The sequence below is a fragment of the Capricornis sumatraensis genome, chromosome 17 (assembly GCF_032405125.1).
Source record: "Capricornis sumatraensis isolate serow.1 chromosome 17, serow.2, whole genome shotgun sequence".
Taxonomy (NCBI): domain Eukaryota; kingdom Metazoa; phylum Chordata; class Mammalia; order Artiodactyla; family Bovidae; genus Capricornis; species Capricornis sumatraensis.
In genome coordinates, this window is record NC_091085.1 from 25,542,640 (window position 1) to 25,564,669 (window position 22,030).

Genomic DNA, 22,030 nt, shown 5'->3' on the forward strand with positions numbered 1-22,030 from the left:
GAGAACAGGTTTTTTTTTTAACTGCTTACTTCCAAGATAGTGCGTTGCACACTGTAAGCACTCAATGAGTATTTACAAAATGAGTGAAAGGATAGATAAGAGTACTAGACCCATTAAGTGAGTTTAGTAACATGGCCAACTACAGAATCAATAACCCTGAAATTAATAGTGTTTCTACATACCAGTACAAGCCATTAGAAAAATATTTTTACAGATAGTATTTATTAACAGCAGTAACAACAAAAATATCCTGAAGCAAACTAAATGAAAACTAAATAACACTGAAATTTTTCTGACAGAATTGAGTGACTAGAGAAGTACACCAAACTGCTGGGTGGAAAGACAAAATATTGGAATGATGCAGATTCCAACCCCCCCCCCCAATTAATCTGTAAATTTAACACAGTATTAATCAAAATCCCAGTGAAATTTTTAGGGGAGACAGAGGGTCAGAATTTGATTAAAATATTTAAAATTTCATCAAGAAGAATAAAGGCTTTAGATAGTCAATTAAATTCTGAAGGAAGGCGCTAATAAAGGACCTTGCTCTACCAGATGCAAAAACAAAAAAACAGAAAAGGGGTGCACAGCCCAGGCATTTCACTTCTGGAAAATTTTCCAATCAGGGTTTGCTAAGTAGAGGATAGTTCAAACAAATTATGGTTTAAACAAATACCTGTGGAATACCATGGAACTTTTAAGAGTGATGATGTAGAACTACATCAATTGTTATGGGAAATGTTCACCATATAATTTTGTGTTTAAAAAAAAAACTGATTACAAAACAAAATATGTTACCCCATTTCTCATTAAATTGAAAAATAATAATTTACATGTATATGTGAAGAAATAACCTGGATGGAAGGTTATACATCAAAATTTTATTGGTATTTCCTTGGGAATAGAGATTATGAGTGATTAAACTTTTGTTTGTTTACTGAAAAAAATAGAAAGTTCCCCCCCAAAGTGGGACGTCCGTGAAACTCACTACCGCCACCTGGTGGCTACCATGGGAAGATTTCTTACTTCTTTCCTATCACCCTAAGAAACAACATACATTACAAACGTCATAACTATAAAGTTGTGAAGAAATCTACAGTATCACTTAGTTCTATTGATCATTGTACAGCTTAGAAAAAAAGGCAAAAGTTTAAGCTGTCTGTCTAGAGTCACACTGATAGTGAAACTTATTAATAGTAACAAACTCGTGTGGAGCCCTTTGGCTAAGTACTTTATAGACTGACTCATTTTAGTCTCCTAGGAACCTATGAGGTAGTTCCTATTTTTACTCTCATTTATCCCTATTTAACAAATGAGGATCCTAAGGCTCAGAGAAAATGACCTACTTGAGGTTGCCCATTTGGGGCAGCGCAGGCATTCTGAGGTCCACATTCCTCTCCCAAACCTCCGCTAAGGTGCCATCTTAGTCTCTGAATCGCCCTTGCCTTTTCCATTATATCCCACATGTCCAGGGTTAAATTCCTCCAGGTTAAAAAGAGTATAAACATTAAGGGAGAGCAATATAGAGAAACAAAGTAGCCCTGCCCCAGCTGCTTGTGAGAATCCTGTCCAGACAGACAGACTTACTCTGCATGGTTCCGGTGTCCAGATGCTAAGAAATCTTGGGACTATAGGTAGGCTTCCTTGGGTTCCCCTGCTCCAGCTTTCTCCATGGTATGTTCCCACCCTTAAGTTTTCATTCACCAGAGCTGAAGAGTTACCATCGCAACATGCACGTGTTCATGAACTTCTTGCCCTCTCCTAGCTCTTGCCCAAATTCTTAGGAGAAATGGTCTCTAGCTCTGGATCTATCTTTGTGCATTAAAAAAAAAAAAAAGCATATGACCTAATAAGTGCAAAAATTGTACTAGGGATGATTCTTCAGAAAGTGAGATTAGAAATGTGAAATAACTAGCGCCATTCGCTTCTGAGAGCCCTGAAAACCTAAACAGTCTTTCGGAACTGCTCCCCAAATGATACATACCTTTGAATTATCATCTAATTAAAACTGACTTTTCTTAAGTACCAGTTTGCCTCAAAATAGATTAAATATTTTAATTTGATTAAATTTAATACTAAGTGCTATTAAAGTGTTATTTTCTAAGTTAGTGACAAGAGCTTAGTTGTTAATCAAATTAAAATTCACAAATAAGATGACTTAAATAAACTGTTAAATCTAACCTAAATTATAATTTTTATCTCTAAAATCGAGAATAATAACATTACCATAGGTGATGGGGAGGATTCAACAAGTTGACGCACAAAAATCACACAGTATAGGCATCTAGCAAATATATCCAGTACATTTCCTTCCCTTCTCCCCGCGTAATGTGCTTATCTCATCCAAACGTTCTTCATACACCTGGGCTGGGGCTTCTTTGAAGGAATCAATTCTATGTTAGCCAGTGTTCTATCTGAGGTGTCTGAGGCTCCTAAGTTCCTTTATTTCACATTCCATCTTCAGTCTCTCAGTAACACCTGTGGGCATCGCTTTCAGAATAGATTCCCAGTTGGACTAATTTTTTACCCTTTCACAACTACCGTGCAGGTGCAAGCCATCATTGCTCATCTGACGGTGTAGTAACTTCCTAACCGAACTCCCTACTTTCACTCTTGTTCTCTACCATCTATTCTGCACAGGCAGCCCCATTATTTGTTCACAGATTATATCAGGTCACTTCTCTATTCAAAACCTTCCAAGGGTCCTCATCACGTTCAGACTAAAGGTCTAAAATCCCCACCAAAGCCTGCTAGACCTCTGTGACCAGAACCTTGCCTACCATTCTCATACCTCTCTCCTGCCTTCCTCTGCTGCAGCTGTACTGGCCTCCTTTTTTTTTTAATTGAAGTATAACTGATTTACAATATTAGTTTCAGAGAGCTTCCTTCCTATTACTCTTTGATGCTGCCGAATATACTCCTGCCTCGGAGCCTGTATATTTGTTGTTTCCTCTGCCTGGAATGACCCTTGTAGACCTTTAATGCCTTGCCTTTTCATTTCCCGCCTCAAAGAGGCAGATCCTAGACACCTTATTTAAACAGATACCCTTTCAAGTCTCCCTCCCTAAGCTTCTTTACGTTTTCTCATAGCGCTGACCAACTACTGGGGCTTTGAAAAATACATACATATGTATTTCTCTATCCACTTGCCTGACATGTAAGTTCTATGGAGACGGAGACCTTGTTTTGTTCTCTTTGTATTGCTAGCATCTAGAACAGTGCCAGGCATTCAAAAATATTTGTTGAATGAATAAATGAAAAAACATAGCCACCTGCCATCAGATCAGCAAACTTACCTCCTTCTACAGGCATCCTTTCCCCTCTTCCTCCACTAAGCAGAAGAGATGTTTTCCTTTTTTTATTTGTTTGCTTCCCTGTTTTTTTTTACCATGCCTCAGGGCATGTGGATCTTGGGTCCCAAACCAGGGATCAAACCCAGGCCCCCTACAGTGGAAGTGTCCTAACCACTGGACAGCCAAAGAATTCCTTCTTATCTGCGGATAATGTCTCATCTATGTCCTGCCTCCTCAATGACTTTGACTTGGCCTTTACATTCAACGCTCCGGCCTACAGAATTTTCTTGCTAGCAGGCACAAGTCTACCCCACCTTGAGTAAAAATTAAATGGAAAAAAATCTTCTGTCTGCATCTCCTATCACCTGCCAATCTCACCTGCTCCTACAGCCAAACTCTTTGCAATGTTTCTTTCTGCTCTTGGCACTGTCTCACCTCTTTCATTCTGGTTTCCCCTAAACTCCTTAGAAACAGCTCACTCCTGCTGTCGTCATTTTCTTCCCTGGCCTTTTCCGAGGCTTTCCTCTCTTAATGTTTTCTACTCCTTCCCTGACTGCTACTCTTCTTGTCCCTCCCCAAAACTCTTGTGTGTCTGAATTCTGATCAGGGTTCTTCTTATTCTACAGATTCTCCCTTGGCAATCTTACCCATGTCCATAGTTTCAGTTATCACCCGAAACTGTATGCCCAGCCCTCCTCTCCATCCACTGGACTCACAATTTACATGACCAACTGCTACCTGACCCCACTTGGGTTTCCACAAGCACCTCAAAATAAAGATGTCACTTTCTTCCTCTAAACCTGTTTCTCCTCCACTGTTACTTAGTAAACGGCACCATCCACCACCCAGTTGTTCATGGATGTCACCCCTGGTTTCCCCTTCCCCTCCGAACCCCTCACCCCCATCCAGCCAATCAGTAGGGTTCCATTAATTCTTCTACGTTGGGTCAAATTGTGTCCCCCTCTCCCCAAAACATATATCCATGTCCTAAACTCCCGGTGCTTTGAATGTGAGTTTATTTGGAAACAGGCTCTTTGCAGGTATGATCGAAACTGTCTCGAGATAAGAGCATCCTGGATTTTGGACGGGCCCTAAATCCAATGACCGGACTCCTTATGTGAGAAAGGAGAGGAGGATGAAGAGGGAGACGTGAGATGCAGGCACGGTGAGAAGGCCAGTGTGAGGATGGAGAGAGTTCCCAGAGTTACGAGGCCACAAGCCGGGAGGAACAAGGATGGCCAGCCCTGCGACGGACACCTGCTTTCAGACTTCTGGCTGCGAAAGAATGAATTTCTGCTGTTTCATTCCCCAAGTTTGTAGTGATTTGTTATGGTAGTCCAGGAAACTGACACATCCACCTTCCAAATATCTTGAAATCCACCCACATTTCCCCATTATCATTATCCACATCTAGTTCAGACTGTGATTACAAACAGTCTTCTGCCTTGTCTCCAAGCTACTAGTCCCAGCCCATCTTTCTAAAATGCAGGAATTTTACTCCACTATTCACAATCTGTGAGTTTGCCAGTGATTTCTGGATTAAGGCTAAATGCCTGGTACAGAATCTATAGTTTTCTGCTTACTTGTGTAGCCTTATTTCTCATCTCTTTTCATCCTCACCCTTAATTCTATGCTCCAGGCCCAGTAATGATTTCTTATATTTATGGACTCTGTGACAGACACTGTTCTAAGAGCTAAACCTCACAACAGCCCTACAAGCTAAGAAGCAGGCTTCTTTCAATGTCTCTGTCTTCCTTACTCTGCCTCTGGGACTCTGAGCATGCTGTTCTCTGCCTACAATACTCTCCCTTTCTCTTCTCTTGCCCTTTGTCCCCTCTCCTCATAATTCACACTTATATGTAAGGTCTCAGCTTACTCAGCACTTCCTCCATGAAGCAGTCCTTGATCTTCCTAAGTCTGGGTTACCTGTCCCACCTCCATTGTCCATATTCCTATTATACCCTCTACTTGCCCTACTGTAATATAAAATATTATAATTATCTATTTACTGGTGTCTTAGCCTGTTTAGGCTGCTATAACAAAACATCACAGACTGGGTAACTTATAAACAACAAAAATTTATGGCTAGCAGTTCTGCAGGCTGGAAGTCTGGTATCAGGGTGCCAGCATGGTCAGGCGAGGACCCCCTTGCGGGCTGCAGACTTCTCACTGCATCCTCACATGATGGGAGGGGTAAGTAAACTCTTTCCGGGGCCTCTTTTATAAGGGCACCAATCCCATTCATGACCCGGTCATCTCCCAAATGTCTCACTTCCTCATACCATCACCTTGGTACAGATTTGAGCCAGGATTTCAACATAAGCATTTTGGAGGAACACAAACATTCAGACCATTCAACAGGCCTATAGCTCAGACTATATGTTTCTTGTGCAAAGAGGCTGTTCAATCTCTTGCCATTGTAACCCCAAACCCAGAGTCTAACACAGTGCCTGGCACACAAGAGATGTTCAATCAACATATTTGGGTAAATCAAAGAGGCTTGAATAAAGGCTGTGAGTAGCATATGTCGCTACTGACATAGGGTAGGAAAAAATGCACCCCTGATGCTTTTGAACTGTGGTGTTGGAGAAGACTCTTGAGAGTCCCATGGACTGCAAGAAGATCCAATCATTCTATTCTGAAGGAGATCAGTCCTGGGTGTTCTTTGGAAGGAATGATGCTAAAGCTGAAACTCCAGTACTTTGGCCACCTCATGCGAAGAGTTGACTCATTGGAAAAGATTCTGATGCTGCGAGGGATTGAGGGCAGGAGGAGAAGGGGACGACAGAGGATGAGGTGGCTGGATGGCATCACCGACTCGATGCACATGAGTTTGAGTGAACTTCGGGAGTTGGTGATGGACAGGGAGGCCTGGCGTGCTGCAGTTCATGGGGTCGCAAAGAGTTGGACACAACTGAGCGACTGAACTGAACTGAACTGAGACCTAGTTGCCAAATGTCCCCTTCTTCAGAATCTGTGCCTCCTAGCCTTTGCTTGGGCCAGTTCTGAAACACTCTTTTCATAGGAGTTTCCTAGACTCGTGAGGCCAGTTAATCCTCACTTCCCTATCACACTCAGTACCTGTCAAACAAAACGCCGGAATAAAAAATCTTTATAAATAAAAACATCAAATAAGAACTAAATAACAGTTTGAGCTGATGCAAACATCAGATATTCTGATGTGAGTAGAAAGGATGGTCAAGCTGAATTTCTAGGAGGGGAGCATCACTGTGGGTTAGCATGATCAGGGGCACATCACAGAGAAAGTGAGACATATGCTGTACTCGGAAAGGAGTGGGAATTGCACGGTGAATTCCATGCCAGAAGAACTGAACGGGCAAAAGCTCCAGCTTTAAGGCTGGTGTGAGTTAGTTTGGCTGGAAGGGAGTTGTGACTAGGAGAGTTGTGGGAAATCAGATTGCAAAGGTAAGAGGAAGCGAGACTATGCTTGTTGCCAATGACAGATGTTGTATGCAACTGTCAAAATTCCGCTTATATATATAATACATATTTCATCTTAAATGTCCGTCATATCAAAAGTACCCATTCTAATGCTAAGACCACAAGCCTGGGACATGGTGGAATAACAGTACCATGGCAACAACACTCTGTTTTTAATGTCGGTGAAGGACACAGTAAAAAGCTCACATGGCTCCAAATGTATTTAAGTGTCCAATGGATGCTCCCCTTGGAATCCTAGCACAATCCTCAAGAAGGCTGATAATGAAACTAATTATGACTTTCCTGTTTATCGCAATATGCTGGGTACCAACCAGGCATCTAATATACACTTTGGGGGATTTAAAGATGAATAAATGTGATTTCTGCCCTTAAAGAGCTTACAATAGTACAAAAATAAGATAAAGTCAAAAAAGTTTAAGTTAACACTACATATAAAGATGAATAAAAGAAAGATGATATGTGCTAAGAAAGATTAGAGAAGAAATTCTACTTGGCTGAGAAAAAGATGGGCAGAATTTGCTCAGTTGGTAACTGAGGAAAGAACATTTCAGCAAGAATGAGAAGTACGAAAAGACTTGACATGGGAAAGCATGGGGAATGTTTGCAGAACCGTGAATAATCCAGTGACTTATCTGTTCATAGATTAAAAGAAAGCAGATTTCTAGCTTTTTAATTATGACGTGCTGGTTTCCACTTGGGTAAGACACTGCACAACAATGGAAGTGGGCCGTTCTTTCAACTTTCATATTATTTTTAACAAGCCTCCAGTGTGGTCCTCTTGACCACATGATGAATAAAGCTAAACCTGAGACTTTCATGAGCAATGATGAAAGAGCACATGAGGCACAATATTAATATAGACTAATATCATTTTATTGGCATATAGTTGCTCATGTGCACCCATGGTTGATTCATGTCGATGGAATACGTAAAGGTATTATCCTCCAATTAAAATAATCAAAAACTATATAGATTAGTATCAGACCATTTTGATCAGAAAGTTTCATTTAAATGTCTGAAAAACAGAAGTCCCAGTGCTTCATGGTAATTTCTTCATCTAACATCTCAAATTTGTTTTTTCTAGAGCACCTCTAGGAGGTTATTACTCAACACTAAAAAGGAATTAGCCACTGATACATGCAACAACACAGATGATTCTCAAAATAATTATGATGAGTGGAGGAAACCCGATTTTAAAAAGTAAACACGGTATGATGATCTTTGACATAAAACTCTAGAAAATGCAGACTAACCTACAGACATAGAAAGTTGAGGCTGGGGGCTGGGACGGATGGGAGGGAAGGATTACAGACGGGCCTGAGGAAACTTTCTGGGGTACTGGGTATGTTCATCGTGGTGATGATTCGTGGGTGTGCACATGTGTCAGTGGTATTTTTTAAATAAGAGGAGTTTACTATATGTAAACTATACTTCAATAAAACTGTTTAAAAATATACCTCCCTTTGAGGACCATCAACTTCATCTTTTATACCATTCCATGTCAAATCTGAGTAAATGGTTAGTGTATGGTTTTAATAAGATCTATGTATGTGTGTGTTTTAATTTCCAGACCAGATAAGATAATCATGAGAAAAAGGACAAAGGCACTTAAATGATTAGGTATTAACTATTAAATAATTAAATACCTTGCATAAGGTACAATGGTCTACAACATTTATTTCTATAGACTGAAACTGCTCAACTTTATTAGGGAATTAATGCTAGGGAATATTTAAATTCAGAATATAAGAAGATAATGGAATAAACAGTCCCGTTATTACCTCATGCAATAATGTGAAACCAGGCCATTCACTGACAGAGAAAATCTGATCGATTTCTTCACTTAAGACACAAAGAGAACATTGCCATCTAGCTGTTGAATATTTTTGAATCATTCTTGACAATGTTCAATTTCTCTTTCATATAGCTACTTAAGAAACATACAGAAGGGCCCAACCAATTAGATTTCCTTCCTAAGGGTGTGAATGTGACTACCACAGTGTGGCTTAGGCTGCCCCACTACGGATAAGGCGGGTAGGTGACTGTGTCTCCTCTGACCGCCTCATGCTCAAGGCTCTCCTGGGAAAAATTTCATTCAGTACTTTTTGTGCTTAAGGCACTTGACATACAAGGTTCCATTATCTCCAAGATGTACTCAGAAATGTTAAGTAAACTGGCTAAGAAGCTTTCAGGATTCAGACCCAAGAGTGTATGAGTCCACGCTTTTTCCACTGTACCATCAGTTCAGTTCAGTTCGTTCAGTAGTGTGCCAACTCTTTGCAACCCCATGGACTGCAGCGTGCCAGGCTTCCCTGCCCATCACCAACTCCCAGAGTTTACCCAAACTCATGTCCATTGAGTCAGTGATGCCATCTAACCATCTTATCCTCTGTCGTCCCCTTCTCCTCCCACCTTCAATCTTTCCAAGCATCAGGGTATTTTCCAATCAGTCAGTTCTTTGCATCAGGTGGCCAAAGTATTGGAGTTTCAGCTTCAGCACCAGTCCTTCCAATGAATATTCAGGACTGATTTCCTTTAGGACTACTAACTGGTTTGATTTCCTTGTAGTGCAAGGGACTCTCAAGAGTCTTTTCCAACACCACAGTTCAAAAGCATCAATTCTTCAGCTCTCAGCTTACTTTATGGTTCAACTCTCACATCCATACATGATTAATGGAAAAACCATAGTTTTGACTAGACGGAGCTTTGTTGGCAGAGTAATGTCTCTGCTTTTTAATATGCTGTCTAGGTTGGTCATACCTTTTCTTCCAAGAAGCAAGCGTCTTTCAAATTCATGGCTGCAGTCACTATCTGTAGTGATTTTGGAGCCCAAGAAAATAATGTCTGTCACTGTTTCCATTGTTTCCCCCAATTATTTGCCATGAATGGGACTGGATGCCATGATCTTAGTTTTTTGAATAGACAGCTCTTTTACTCTCCTCTTTCACTTTCATCAAGAGGCTCTTTAGTTCCTCTTCACTTTCTGCCATAATGGGGGTGTCATCTTCATATCTGAGGTTATTGATATTTCTCCCAGAAATCTTGATTCCAGTTTGTGCTTCACCCAGCCTGGCATTTTGCATGATGTACTCTGCATATAAGTTAAATAAACAAGGTAACATTATACAGACTTGATGCACTCCTTTCCCAATTTGGAACCAGTCTGTTGCTCCATGTCCAGTTCTAACTGTTGTTTCTTGACCTGCCTACAGGTTTCTCAGGAGACAGGTAAGATGATGGTCTGGTATTCCCATTTCTTTAAGAATTTTCCACAGTTTGTTGTGATCCACAAAGTCAGAGGCTTTGGCGTAGACAATGAAGCAGAAATAGATGCTTTTTTGGAGCTCTTGCTTTTTCTGTGATCCAACGGATGTTGGCACTACTGTATCATACTCTCTCCAAAAGACTGGCGAATGAAATCTTTTTCAAAAGCAGGAAAAAAGGGAATTGCATATTATGTAAAGCACAGATACTCATCCTTATACTAAAGAGGGTGCAGTCCTATATAAAAAGTCCAGGGGTCCTGTTCTCTAGAAGATGGGGTGCTGCACACCAGCCAGAGTATGGCAAATCCATGGCAGCTTGTTTTAAATCACAAGGAAGTCCAGCAGAGACTAGGCCAAATACTTCCACACTTAACTTTCTGCAGAGCAATCCCTGCAAAGCAGTAGCAATTACCACCACACCACACTCCTACAAAGATAAGGCTAAACACTCCCTGGGACCCTCAGTTAACCAGTTTTGTTCAAAACAACTGGATAAAAAGCTGAGAAACCATAGTTCCATCCAAACTTTTCATTCCTGGTCACTGCTCAAAAGGCAGCCTCCTCACCCATCCATCAGCTTCCTGTCATTTCTCATCTCCTGACTCCTGTGTGCCTGATAGCCTGCCCTCTTGACCCCTCATCTCCACCGTCCCCACAAAACCCTCCGTTGGCCCTTGGTGTGGGCCTTGGCAACCTATTCTGCAGTAAGTAAACTCACCTATATCTTTACAGCCTTTTTTGTAGGCTCTTATTTCCTAGACTTCTCAAAGACACTGTCTCCTTGGCAGTTTCCCCAAGCTGTATGTTCCACAAAGCTCAGAACTGGTATTGCCCTTTTTTGTCCCATAGACCCTTCTAAAGCCCTCACTAGGCCTGATCCACAAGCTCATCAAGACCTTCATTCCTATAATACTGCCTTTGCTTCCAGGTCATTCTTCATTCCATTTCCTTCCATAACTGGTTTTTACTTGGTGCTTCCAATCCCCCTTCATATGTTCCCTTCCCCGCTCTCTTCCAAAACACATTTGTAGAACATCGCTGTATTTTGCTGGGCATGACTGCCCTCAGCCCGCTTCCCTTCATCCTCGTCTTATCTTCTCTGTATCTCATCCAACTCACAGTTCTCGGTCAGTCCTGTAACATGCCTCGTTCTATGAGCCATTCAGCTGAGGTACTAGAAACAATCAGAAAATCACTATACTTTCATGATTTCCAAAATCAATTCAGTGGTTAACACTGTTCACTAATGTTTTTGTCTTTAGTCAGCTGTTTATTCCAAACCATCTCCATCTTTTCAAACCCCTCCCTGGCTTCACTTCCCACTACTCTATGGAAACTGATTTTGCAAAGTTTGTGAAGGACTTCCTAACTACAAAATGTAACAAACATTAGAATTGTGAGTTTATGCTACTTTTCACTAGTGGTAATTTTTTTTTCATTTTATTCAGGAAGAGTCACTCTTTGGTTTGAAGTATAATATTGTAGTTGGTGTGAAAGGACAAAATAGACTCAATTATCTCAGTTTTTAATCATAATACCTTAGCAAGACAGCCTGACAATCTCTAATAATCAATACATCTATAACTTACAGCTCTTGGCCAGGTTACTATGGGTATCTTAGCAACTGCAGTTGTTTCCTTCACTGCATGTAAATTAAGGAATAAATGGTGAGTTGGTAAATGACCTTAAGGGATCTTAAGAGATAAAGGAGGAACTGGTAAACGATCTTAAACATAGATCTTCACTATGTTAAAAATTCACTTCCCACTGAGTGGAAATCCAAACATAAAAAGGGGTTATGGGGGAAAAAAGGTTAAGTTCGAAACAAAGCAGTGTCAACATAAAATATGTTGTATAAAGCAAAAAGGAGAAACAAATACTGTACAAAAATGCACAGTTTAGAAAAATATCCATTTTTTTAAATGGCAGCAACTATCTTCTAAGACAGTTCTAAATACCCAAGGCATTTAACCTCAGTAATAGCTCTTTAAGGGGCTTCCCTGGTGGCTCAGAGGTTAAAGCGTCTGCCTGCAATGTAGGAGACCTGAGTTCAATCCCTGGATCAGGAAGACTCCCTGGAGAAGGAAATGGCAACCCACTCCAGTATTCTTGCCTGGACAATCCCAAGGACGGAGGAGCCTGGTGGGCTACAGTCCATGGGGTCGCAAAGAGTAAGACACAACTGAGCGACTTCACTTTCACTTTTAGCTCTTTAAGCAAAATAATGTGATCCAGGAATACTGTGTAGTTTATATAGTTTGCCTTGAAAGAAAAACCTGGGCTCAAGTTCTGCTCTAACATCTAATTTCAATGGTAGAAGGAACACAAGGAAAGATGCACACAGGTCCATTGAACCAGCTTTCTACTACTAGCTGGATACTCTTTAGCCAGTCATGTAACGTCTCTGAGACACATCTCTTCATCCATAAAGGAAGGAAAATAATACCTACACATGAGCACTTTGTTCTAAGGCCAAACTTGCCTGTTACTCCAGTTATCTCTTGACTTTTGCATTTCAATACCCTATGATGAAAAGGATGGGAAAAAGGCCAGTTTTCACTCCAATCCCAAAGGACAATGCCCAAGAATGTTCAAACTACCATACAATGGCATTCATTTCACATGCTAACAAGGTCATGCTCAAAATCCTTCAAGCTAGGCTTCAGCATTATGTGAACCTAGAACTTCTGGGTTTAGAAAAGGAAGAGGAACCAGAGATCAAATTGCCAACACTGGTTGAATCAGGGGAAGCAAGGGAATTCCAGAAAAACATCTATTTCTGCTTCATTGAGTATGTGAAAGCCTTTGACTGTGTGATCTCAACAAACTGGAAAATTCTTAGAGAGAGAATACCAGACCACCTTACCTGTCTCCTGAGAAACCTCTAGGCAGGTCAAGAAGCAACAGTTAGAACTGGACATGGAACAACTGATTGGTTCAAAACTGGAAAAGGAGTACATCAAGGCTATATATTGTCCCCCTGCTTATTTAACTTCTATGCAGAATACATCATGTGAAATGCCAGGCTGGATGAAGCAGAAGCTGGAATCAAGACTGCCAGGAGAAATATCAATAACCTCAGAAACACAGATGATACCACTCTAATGGCAGAAAGCAACAAACTAAAGAGGCTTTTGATAAGGGTGAGAGAGAGAGTGAGAAAGCTGGCTTAGAACTCAACATTCAAAAAACTAAGATCATGGCATCTGGTCCCATCACTTCATGGCAAATGGAGAAAAAGTGAGAACAGTGACAGATTTTATTTCTTTGGGCTCCAAAATCACTGGTGACTACAGGCATGAAAGGAAAAGATGCCTGCTTCTCTGAAGGAAAGATATGACAAACCTAGACAGTGTATCAAAGACATCATTTTGCCAACAAAGATCTATATATTCAAAGTTATGGCTTTTTCAGTAGTCATGTATGGATGTGAGAGTTGGACCATAAAGAAGGCTGAGCAGCAAAGAATTGATGCTTTCGAATTGTGGTGCTGGAGACTTCTGAGAGTCCTGAGGACTGCAAGATCAAACCAGTCCATCCTAAAGGAAATCAACACTGAATATTCATTGGAAGGACTAATGCTGAAACTCCGATCCTTTGGCCACCTGATGCGAAGAGCTGACTCACTGGAAAAGACCCTGATGCTAGGAAAGACTGAGGGCAGGTGAAGGGGGCAACAGAAGTTGAGATGGTTAGATAGCATCACCAACTCATCGGACATGAGTTTGAGCAAACTCTGGGAGACAGTGAAGTACAGGGAAGTCTGGCACGTTGCAGTCCACACAGTGGCAAAGAGTTGGACATGACTTCAGTTCAGTTCAGTTGCTCAGTCATGTCCGACTATTTGAGACCCCATGAATCACAGCACGCCAGGCCTCCCTGTCCATCATCAACTCCCAGAACTCACTCAGACTCACGTCCATCGAGTCAGCCATCTCATCCTCTGTAGTCCCCTTCTCCTCCTGCCCCTAATCCCTCCCAGCATCAAAGTCTTTTCCAATGAGTCAACACTTCGCAGGAGGTGGCCAAAGTACTGGAGTTTCAGCTTCAGCATTAATCCTTCCAGTGAAAACCCAGCACTGATCTCTGTTAGGATGGACTGGTTGGATCTCCTTGCAGTCCAAGGGACTCTCAAGAGTCTTCTCCAACACCACAGTTCAAAAGCATCAATTCTTCGGCACTCAGCCTTCTTCACAGTCCAACTCTCACATCAATACATGACCACTGGAAAAACTATAGCCTTCACTAGACGGACTTTTGTTGGCAAAGTTAATGTCTCAGCTTTCTAATATGCTATCTAGGTTGGTCATAACTTTCTTTCCAAGGAGTAAGGGTCTTTTAATTTCGTGGCTGCAATCACCATCTACAGTGATTTTGAAGCCCCCCAAAATAAAGTCTGACACTGTTTCCCCTGTTTCCCCATCTATTTCCCATGAAGTGATGGAATCAGATGCCATGATCTTCGTTTTCTGAATGTTGAGCTTTAAGCCAACTTTTTCACTCTCCTCTTTCATCAAGAGGCTTTTTAGTTCCTCTTCACTTTCTGCCATAAGGGTGGTGTCATCTGCATATCTGAGGTGATTGATATTTCTCCTGGCAATCTTGACTCCAGCTTGTGCTTCCTCCAGCCCAGCCTTTCTCATGATGTACTCTGCATATAAGTTAAATAGGCAGGGTGACAATATACAGCCTTGACGTACTCCTTTTCCTATTTGGAACCAGTCTGTTGTTCCATGTCCAGTTCTAACTGTTGCTTCCTGACCTGCATATAGGTTTCTCAAGAGGCAGGTCAGGTGGTCTGGTATTCCCATCTCTTTCAGAATTTTCCAGTTTCTTGTGATCCACACAGTCAAAGGCTTTGGCATAGTCAAGAAAGCAGAAATAGATATGTTTCTGGAATTCTCTTGCTTTTTCCATGATCCACCAGATGTTGGCAATTTGATCTCTGGTTCCTCTGCCTTTTCTAAAACCAGCTTGAACATCTGGAATTTCACGGTTCACGTATTGCTGAAGCCTGGCTTGGAGAATTTTGAGCATTACTTTACTAGCGTGTGAGATGAGTGCAATTGTGTGGTAGTTTGAGCATTCTTTGGCATTGCCTTTCTTTGTGATTGGAATGAAAACTGACCTTTTCCAGTCCTGTGGCCACTGCTGAGTTTTCCAAATTTGCTGGCATACTGAGTGCAGCACTTCCACAGCATCATCTTTCAGGATTTGAAATAGCTCAACTGGAATGCCATCACCTCCACTAGCTTTGTTCATAGTGATGCTTTCTAAGGCCCACTTGACTTCACATTCCAGGATGTCTGGCTCTAGGTGAGTGATCAAACCATCGTGATTATCTTGTTTGTGAAGATCTTTTTTGTACAGTTCTGTGTATTCTGGCCACCTCTTCTTAATATCTTCTGCTTCTGTTAGGTCCAGACCATTTCTGTCCTTTTTCTAGCCCATCGTTGCATGAAATGTTCCCTTGGTATCTCTTTCTTGAAGAGATCTCTAGTCTTTCCCATTCTGTTGTTTTCCTCTATTTCTTTGCATTGATCACTGAGGAAGGCTTTCTTATCTCTTCTTGCTATTCTTTGGAACTCTGCATTCAGATGCTTATATCTTTCCTTTTCTCCTTTGCTTTTCACTTCTCTTCTTTTCACAGCTATTTGTAAGGCCTCCCCAGACAGCCATTTTGCTTCTCTACATTTCTTTTCCATGGGAATGGTCTTGATCCCTGCCTCCTGTACAATGTCACGAACCTCAGCAACTATTATTTAGTTGCTAAGTCAGGACATGACTTAGCAACTAAATAATAAATGAGTACTTTGGAAATTACAAAGGGCAATGTCTTAGATATTATTTGAGTCTCTTTTCTTCTGGAAAAATTGTTACACATCCTCCGACTGAGTCTCCCTTGCTGTTTGGGCTTTTCTCTAGTTGTGGCAAGCAGGCGCTTTTCATTGCAGTGGGTTTTCTTGTTGCGGAGCACGGGCTCTAGGGCTCGTAGGCTTCAGTCGTTGTGGTTCCCAGGCTGCAGAGCACGGACGGGTCAATAGTTGTAGAGCACGGCTTGGGTGCTCCACAGTCTGTGAGATCTTCCCGGACCAGGGACTCCTGCATCCGTGTCTCCTGCATCGGCAGGTGGATTCCTTACCACTGAGCCACCAGGGAAGCCCCTCATCACTCTTCATTTTGCCATGTTTATCTCAAACATGTTTTTTAAGAAATAAAAAAGGACCCTCACCTTCCCAACATGACTTTCCCTTGTTTAAAGAGAACCACTGTCCTGAATTCTGGACAGTGGTTCTGGACAGTTTAAAATTCCCAAAGCTGTTTTTAAACTTTTACTTTATGTGAATATTCACATAAGTATACTTAGAATTATCTGGCTTAAAAATTCTAGAAGAAATTTCAAAATTTCTACATATAAGAAATATAATGCCATTTAACTTCCTTTTTGCTTTTGGGTCATTCCTGTTTTGGAGAGCAATTCACTTAATGCTAGCTTACTGAATTGTAGAGCATTTCATTAAATGAATATACCACAATTTACTCATTTATGTTACATTTTATTTCCAAGTTTCATTATTATAAACAATATTGCAATGAACATCCTTGCACGTATCTCTGGCAAATGTGTGGGAATGTTTACAGGGCTTATCTCTATATATCTACAGACACAGAGATCTCTATCGAGAGTTAGATCTACAGATACAGGTATCCTATCAGAATAGCTGGTTTATGCACGTTTCATTTTAGTAAATGAATATTGCCCTCATAATGATTATACCAATCTATACACTCTAAGACAGGATACCTGAGAGTTCCTCTATTGTTTCTCAACATTTTGGCCAACATTTGATATCCAAACTTATTCCAAAATGTTAACAACTAGATAGATGTGAATTATCGGGTCTTGATTTTGAACTTATTGACCCCAATCCTTGAAAACCCTTGATTCCTCAAAACTACTATTTTCAAATTCAAGCTCCTTGACTACTAGGTTCTTCTACTAGCTTCTCTTCCTCTGCCCTTTTCTTATTCTCTTTGAGCAGTCTTGGCAAGTCATACCACTCATGGCTCACCCTTCAAGTCACTTTTCTTGTATGTTTTAGACTCATGTACCTAGCTGCCCACTACACGTTGTTACATGCCTAAAATTCATGTCTGAAAAGACCTCTTTCTTTTCCCCTCAATTTCTCCTTCTCAATTCTTGACCCTGTTTAATGACAGTGTTAAAGATAGTTGTTTTTTGCTGAAACCCTGCACATCACTGCTAACTTTGACGCTCGCTGATGGAGGTCCTATCTGCCTAACATTTCTTGTATCCTTGGCTCTCTTCTTCATGTTAATACTCAACTGTTGCTGTCCTCACTTCTTTCCAGTTGTTATACTGATCTGAAGCAAGTACTTTGTTAGACATACCTGGGCCTGAATGCCTATTTTTCTCACTCACAAGCTATGTGACCAGTGGAAAATTATGATTCTCAAGCTGTTAAACGGGAACAACACCTGCCTCTTACTTTTTTAAGGTTTAAATGAGCTAACCAGTACAAAATGCTTACTACATTGCCTGGCACAGGAGTATTAGCTCAGCTTGAATCTTCTGATTAGCCTTGGCGCCTCCAATCTCACTCCTACTCCCACCATCACATTGCTAGTGGAATTTTCTCAAATACTTATCCTCCTTCCCTAATTCTTCAATAACTGACCTTTGCTTCTGCTGCTGCTAGGTCACTTCAGTCATGTCCGACTGTGTGACCCCATAGAGCCAAATCTAGCCTTTCAGTAGCCATCTAAGTATTGCTACCTTGAGCTCCACCCTTATCTCCCAGATTCTGTTCATACCATTTTACAGTCCCTGAATACATGACCATGCTTCACGTATCTGAACCTTCAGGCACACGCTATCTTTTGTCTGTATGTGAAATTCATCTTTATCTCTCCAAGCTCAAGGAACATACTCTGTTAAGCTTCTCCCAGTTCATCCAAACAGAAATGAGTACTGATTCCTAGGGGTTTATATATTGCTGCTGCAATCATTTCTTGATTTGCCTATCTCCTTCACTAGCCTGTGAAAACTGTGAGAGCAACAGCTATGTCCTATATCCCCAGTATGAAGCATAGTTTCTAGAGGTGGTAGGCATTTTCTAACTACTGAATGGATGAAAGGAAAGACACTGGGACTGGTGTTATTTTGTATCTTCTAAATAACTATAAAAGCAGCATCAGGAAATCTGCCAAGTTCACTAAGATTGGTAAAAGTTTCCATGAATGTCAGAATGATGGGAGGACAGAGGTGTTACTGGTGGTTTTCTTTATTGTATGAAAAGGCAAAGTAATCCAAAGTGCTAGAACATGTAAAGTAAAACACTAGGGGGAAAAAGCATAATTTGAGCTGTTAATATCTACAAAAAGATTATAAACTATTTCCTGAGTATACTGGTCCAGTGTACTACAGGAGATAAACAGAGATAATCAAATAGAACGCTGAAAAGTAAACAGAAGGAACATCCTTTTGCAAATACACTTAAAATGAATGCTTATAAATAATGCCTATGAATATTTATAATGAATCCTTATATGTCAGGCTTTCTGATAACCACATATACAATATGTTACTTAATCCTTCCAACAACTGTATGAACTAGGAATTCCTAGTATCTTGCCTAAGATACCTGAGCCAGGATTTAAACTTGGTTTTGTCTTAAGGTAAGTTTAACTTAACTTAAACTTAAGATAAAGGAAAACCATCCATATCTATAAACACAAAAATGGCAATGAATAGTATTAGCTTGTTTCATGCATCAAAATCTTTAACCAATCAGGAATAAAGCAGATACACATAAGGGCTGGTCTATAAAACAATTCCCATTTCATTACAGAAAACTGCTAGGTTGGATAAATTTGGGAGAACTATTCAGAATATTATTTCAACAACTCTCATAAACTAGTTTTTAATTTGATATATGATTCTGTAGCACATAAACCTCCTTACCAGGTTCTATACCAACAAGCCGTATTTTAATTCTGTCTGTCACCGAATCAGGGTTCCTCTCATACCTGAGATTTGTAATAGAAATTCATTCATTTATAGAAATGCAGGGACGTGCCCAGTGGTCCAGGGATTAAGAATCTACCTTTCAATGCAGAGGCCAGAGTTTTGATCCCTGGTCAGGGAACTAAGATCCCACATACTGCAGGGCAACTAAGACTGCATGCCACAGCTGGAGAGCCCACACACTGCAACTCCTGAGCCAGCGCTCTCTAGAGTCCGTGCTCCGCAAGAGAAGCCTGCATGCCGCAACTAGAGAAAGCCCGCTGCCACAACAAAGACCCAGTGCAGCCAAAATTTTAAATTTTAAATTAAAATAAAAATTTTTTAAAGTTAACTTTCAATTAAAAGAAAGAAAGAAAATGTAGTCCTTTATGGAAGAAAAAAAAAAAACCTACATATTTGATTGGAGGCTTAGGTTTGTGTATTAGGAGTGTATGAACTCTCAGGGAATAATACCACCACCCATTCTTATTTGAACGACTTTGTGCTTTGCTTTGGTATGCATCCATTAGAAAGCTCCATCATGCATCTGCAGGAATTACTGCTTAAATGAAGCCAAGTCACCAGGACATGTAACAAAACTATGTAGAAGTGATTCTTTTTTTCTTCTTCTTTGAATACCAGCATCTCAGAACAGGAAGATTTCCTGGAGTAGGAAATGGCAACCCAATGCAGTATTCGTGACTGGAAAATCCCATGGACACAGGAGCCCGGTGGGCTACACAGTCCAGAGGGTCTCAAACAGACACGACTGAGTGACCAAGTGTTCACACACCTCAGGTAGCAGAGCAGCAGAATGAGGGAAAGGAGCGAAATATACATTCTTCCCCTTAATGTAAGATAGGGGAAAGTTCATCTTTTTGCTTGTATCTCTTTAAAATATTTGAACTTCCTCAAAAAAAAAAAAAAAAAAAACAGTCTACCTTAAGAATCACTGGGGTAGTCTTGAAAGAAAGAAAATAAAAGACCAATTTCCAGGCCTGGCTCCAGGTAATTTAAATCAAAACTTTGCAGGCGGGCCTGGGCACTGGGGTTTGTGGCTTTTAAATAATCCCCCTGGGATTCTAATATACAACTAGGATTAAGTTTTAAAAGATTCAATTGCCAGCCCTAAGTAGATCAGATCAACTAGACCACAATTCCAGTTGTGATGAACACTGGCTATCTATAGGTCAAGTGTTTAGAAATAACTACTACCGACCTCCACCTAGTGTCTCTCCTTACTTGTAATGATTGAAAGTGGAGATACTGTGATCCATGGGGTCGCAGAGTCAAACATGACTGAGCAACTGAACCAACTACCACGCAGAAAACAGAGCCTTAAAGGTTAAGTGGTTTGTGTTACGAGTCTCCCTACACTGTTTGAAAGAAAGAAAAACTACTGAGTGACAATCTTTGAAGTAACTTAATTCCACTGGATGTGATCGTTACCTGACTGGCTGGTTGCTAAAGACATGAAGGATGAGAAGAGTCACTGCCAACTAATGCCACAATGAACAGGCAACTGAGAAAGAGGATGGTCCTTCAGTCATCTGCTTCCTACAAGACCAGTCACAACCACTCCTCTGACAAACTATAGGAAAAAAAACAAAAATTAGATGTGAGAAATTCATTCAACATAAAAACAAAGTAAAATGGATCTGTGGTATTCTGAGGAAATCTCTGAAGACCAATAGACAGGGCCAAAGGGAAGAAAAATGGGAATATTCTAAATCAATAGATTAAAAAAACCTCTTTAAGCCTTTGCAGCAAATGACCTGAAAGTTAATAGTGCTTTATTGCTATTTTCTACCATCTGTAGGCCAATATTCATAGCAAATTTCACAAAGATTTGAATATCAACTATGTACTGAGTCACTACCCTAAAATGTACCCAATGTAAATTCTTAAGATTTCATACATCACATTAAAAATGGCTTTACATTAATACTCATTTGACATTGTAATTTAAACAAGCATCCTAGCAGGTCACTAAAAAATACTATGAGAAATGGACGATGTCAGCCAATAAGTAGGACTATTCAAAGGCAAATATTAATAGTTCAAAAGATGAGAGGTGGTTAGCTTATTCACTATTAAGAAACACTAAGAGTTTTAGAAGAATACTTTAGAAAACCCAGTACCTAGACCAGTCGTGGTAAGGCATCAGTCACTAGACAATGGACTTGATAAACCTGCAGATCAAAGTAAACAAAAGGCAGGTTTATCAAAGCTCAATGCTAGAAAACTATGGTAGATTGGAAAGACCGCCAAAAAATGGTATGGAGACTTAGACAGTTCATAGGAACTAAATATAGAAGGCAAATTTAATTATTAGCTGAAAGCAGGCCACGGGATCCAGAATATATTCAAAAACCCTCTCCACTCCTATATTGTTTCTGAAACGTTATACTTATTGAGGCCAAGTTGAGGATTTAAGCAACAGCAGAATTCTTTATAACACAGATAGGAAATTTCCCATCACCATCAATTTTTTTTTTTTCAGTTAAAGAGAACTATACCAGTTGTATGAAATAAAACACTCGTTAGACACCAAAAAATGTGTATTTAAAAATGTAAGAACTATAATTACAATCTTATTAGATTGCCAAGTATTACTTTTGTTACAAGAAGCCGTGAAACAAAGTGTATTCTATTTCTTGCACACAGAACCCTTACTAATAGCACTGAGGATTAAAATTCCAAGTTTATCTATAATTGACAGTTCAGTAAGTTCTAATTTAAATAGTACCAATTTTTCTTTCTTTGGCTATAATCCCAAGATGTCATCACTTCAAAGGCCAGCTGGGTAAACCAAAAGGCAGGAAAACTCTCTCCTACAACACACTGCTTCCCTTTCCTTCTGCCCATTGTTCCATCACCATAAGGGAGGGTATGTCCTGATGGAGGCAGCAGTGTTAAGTAGGCTGTGTAACCTAAAGTATGTACCCAATAATCTGCTTCATCAAAGTGAGAGCATTCGT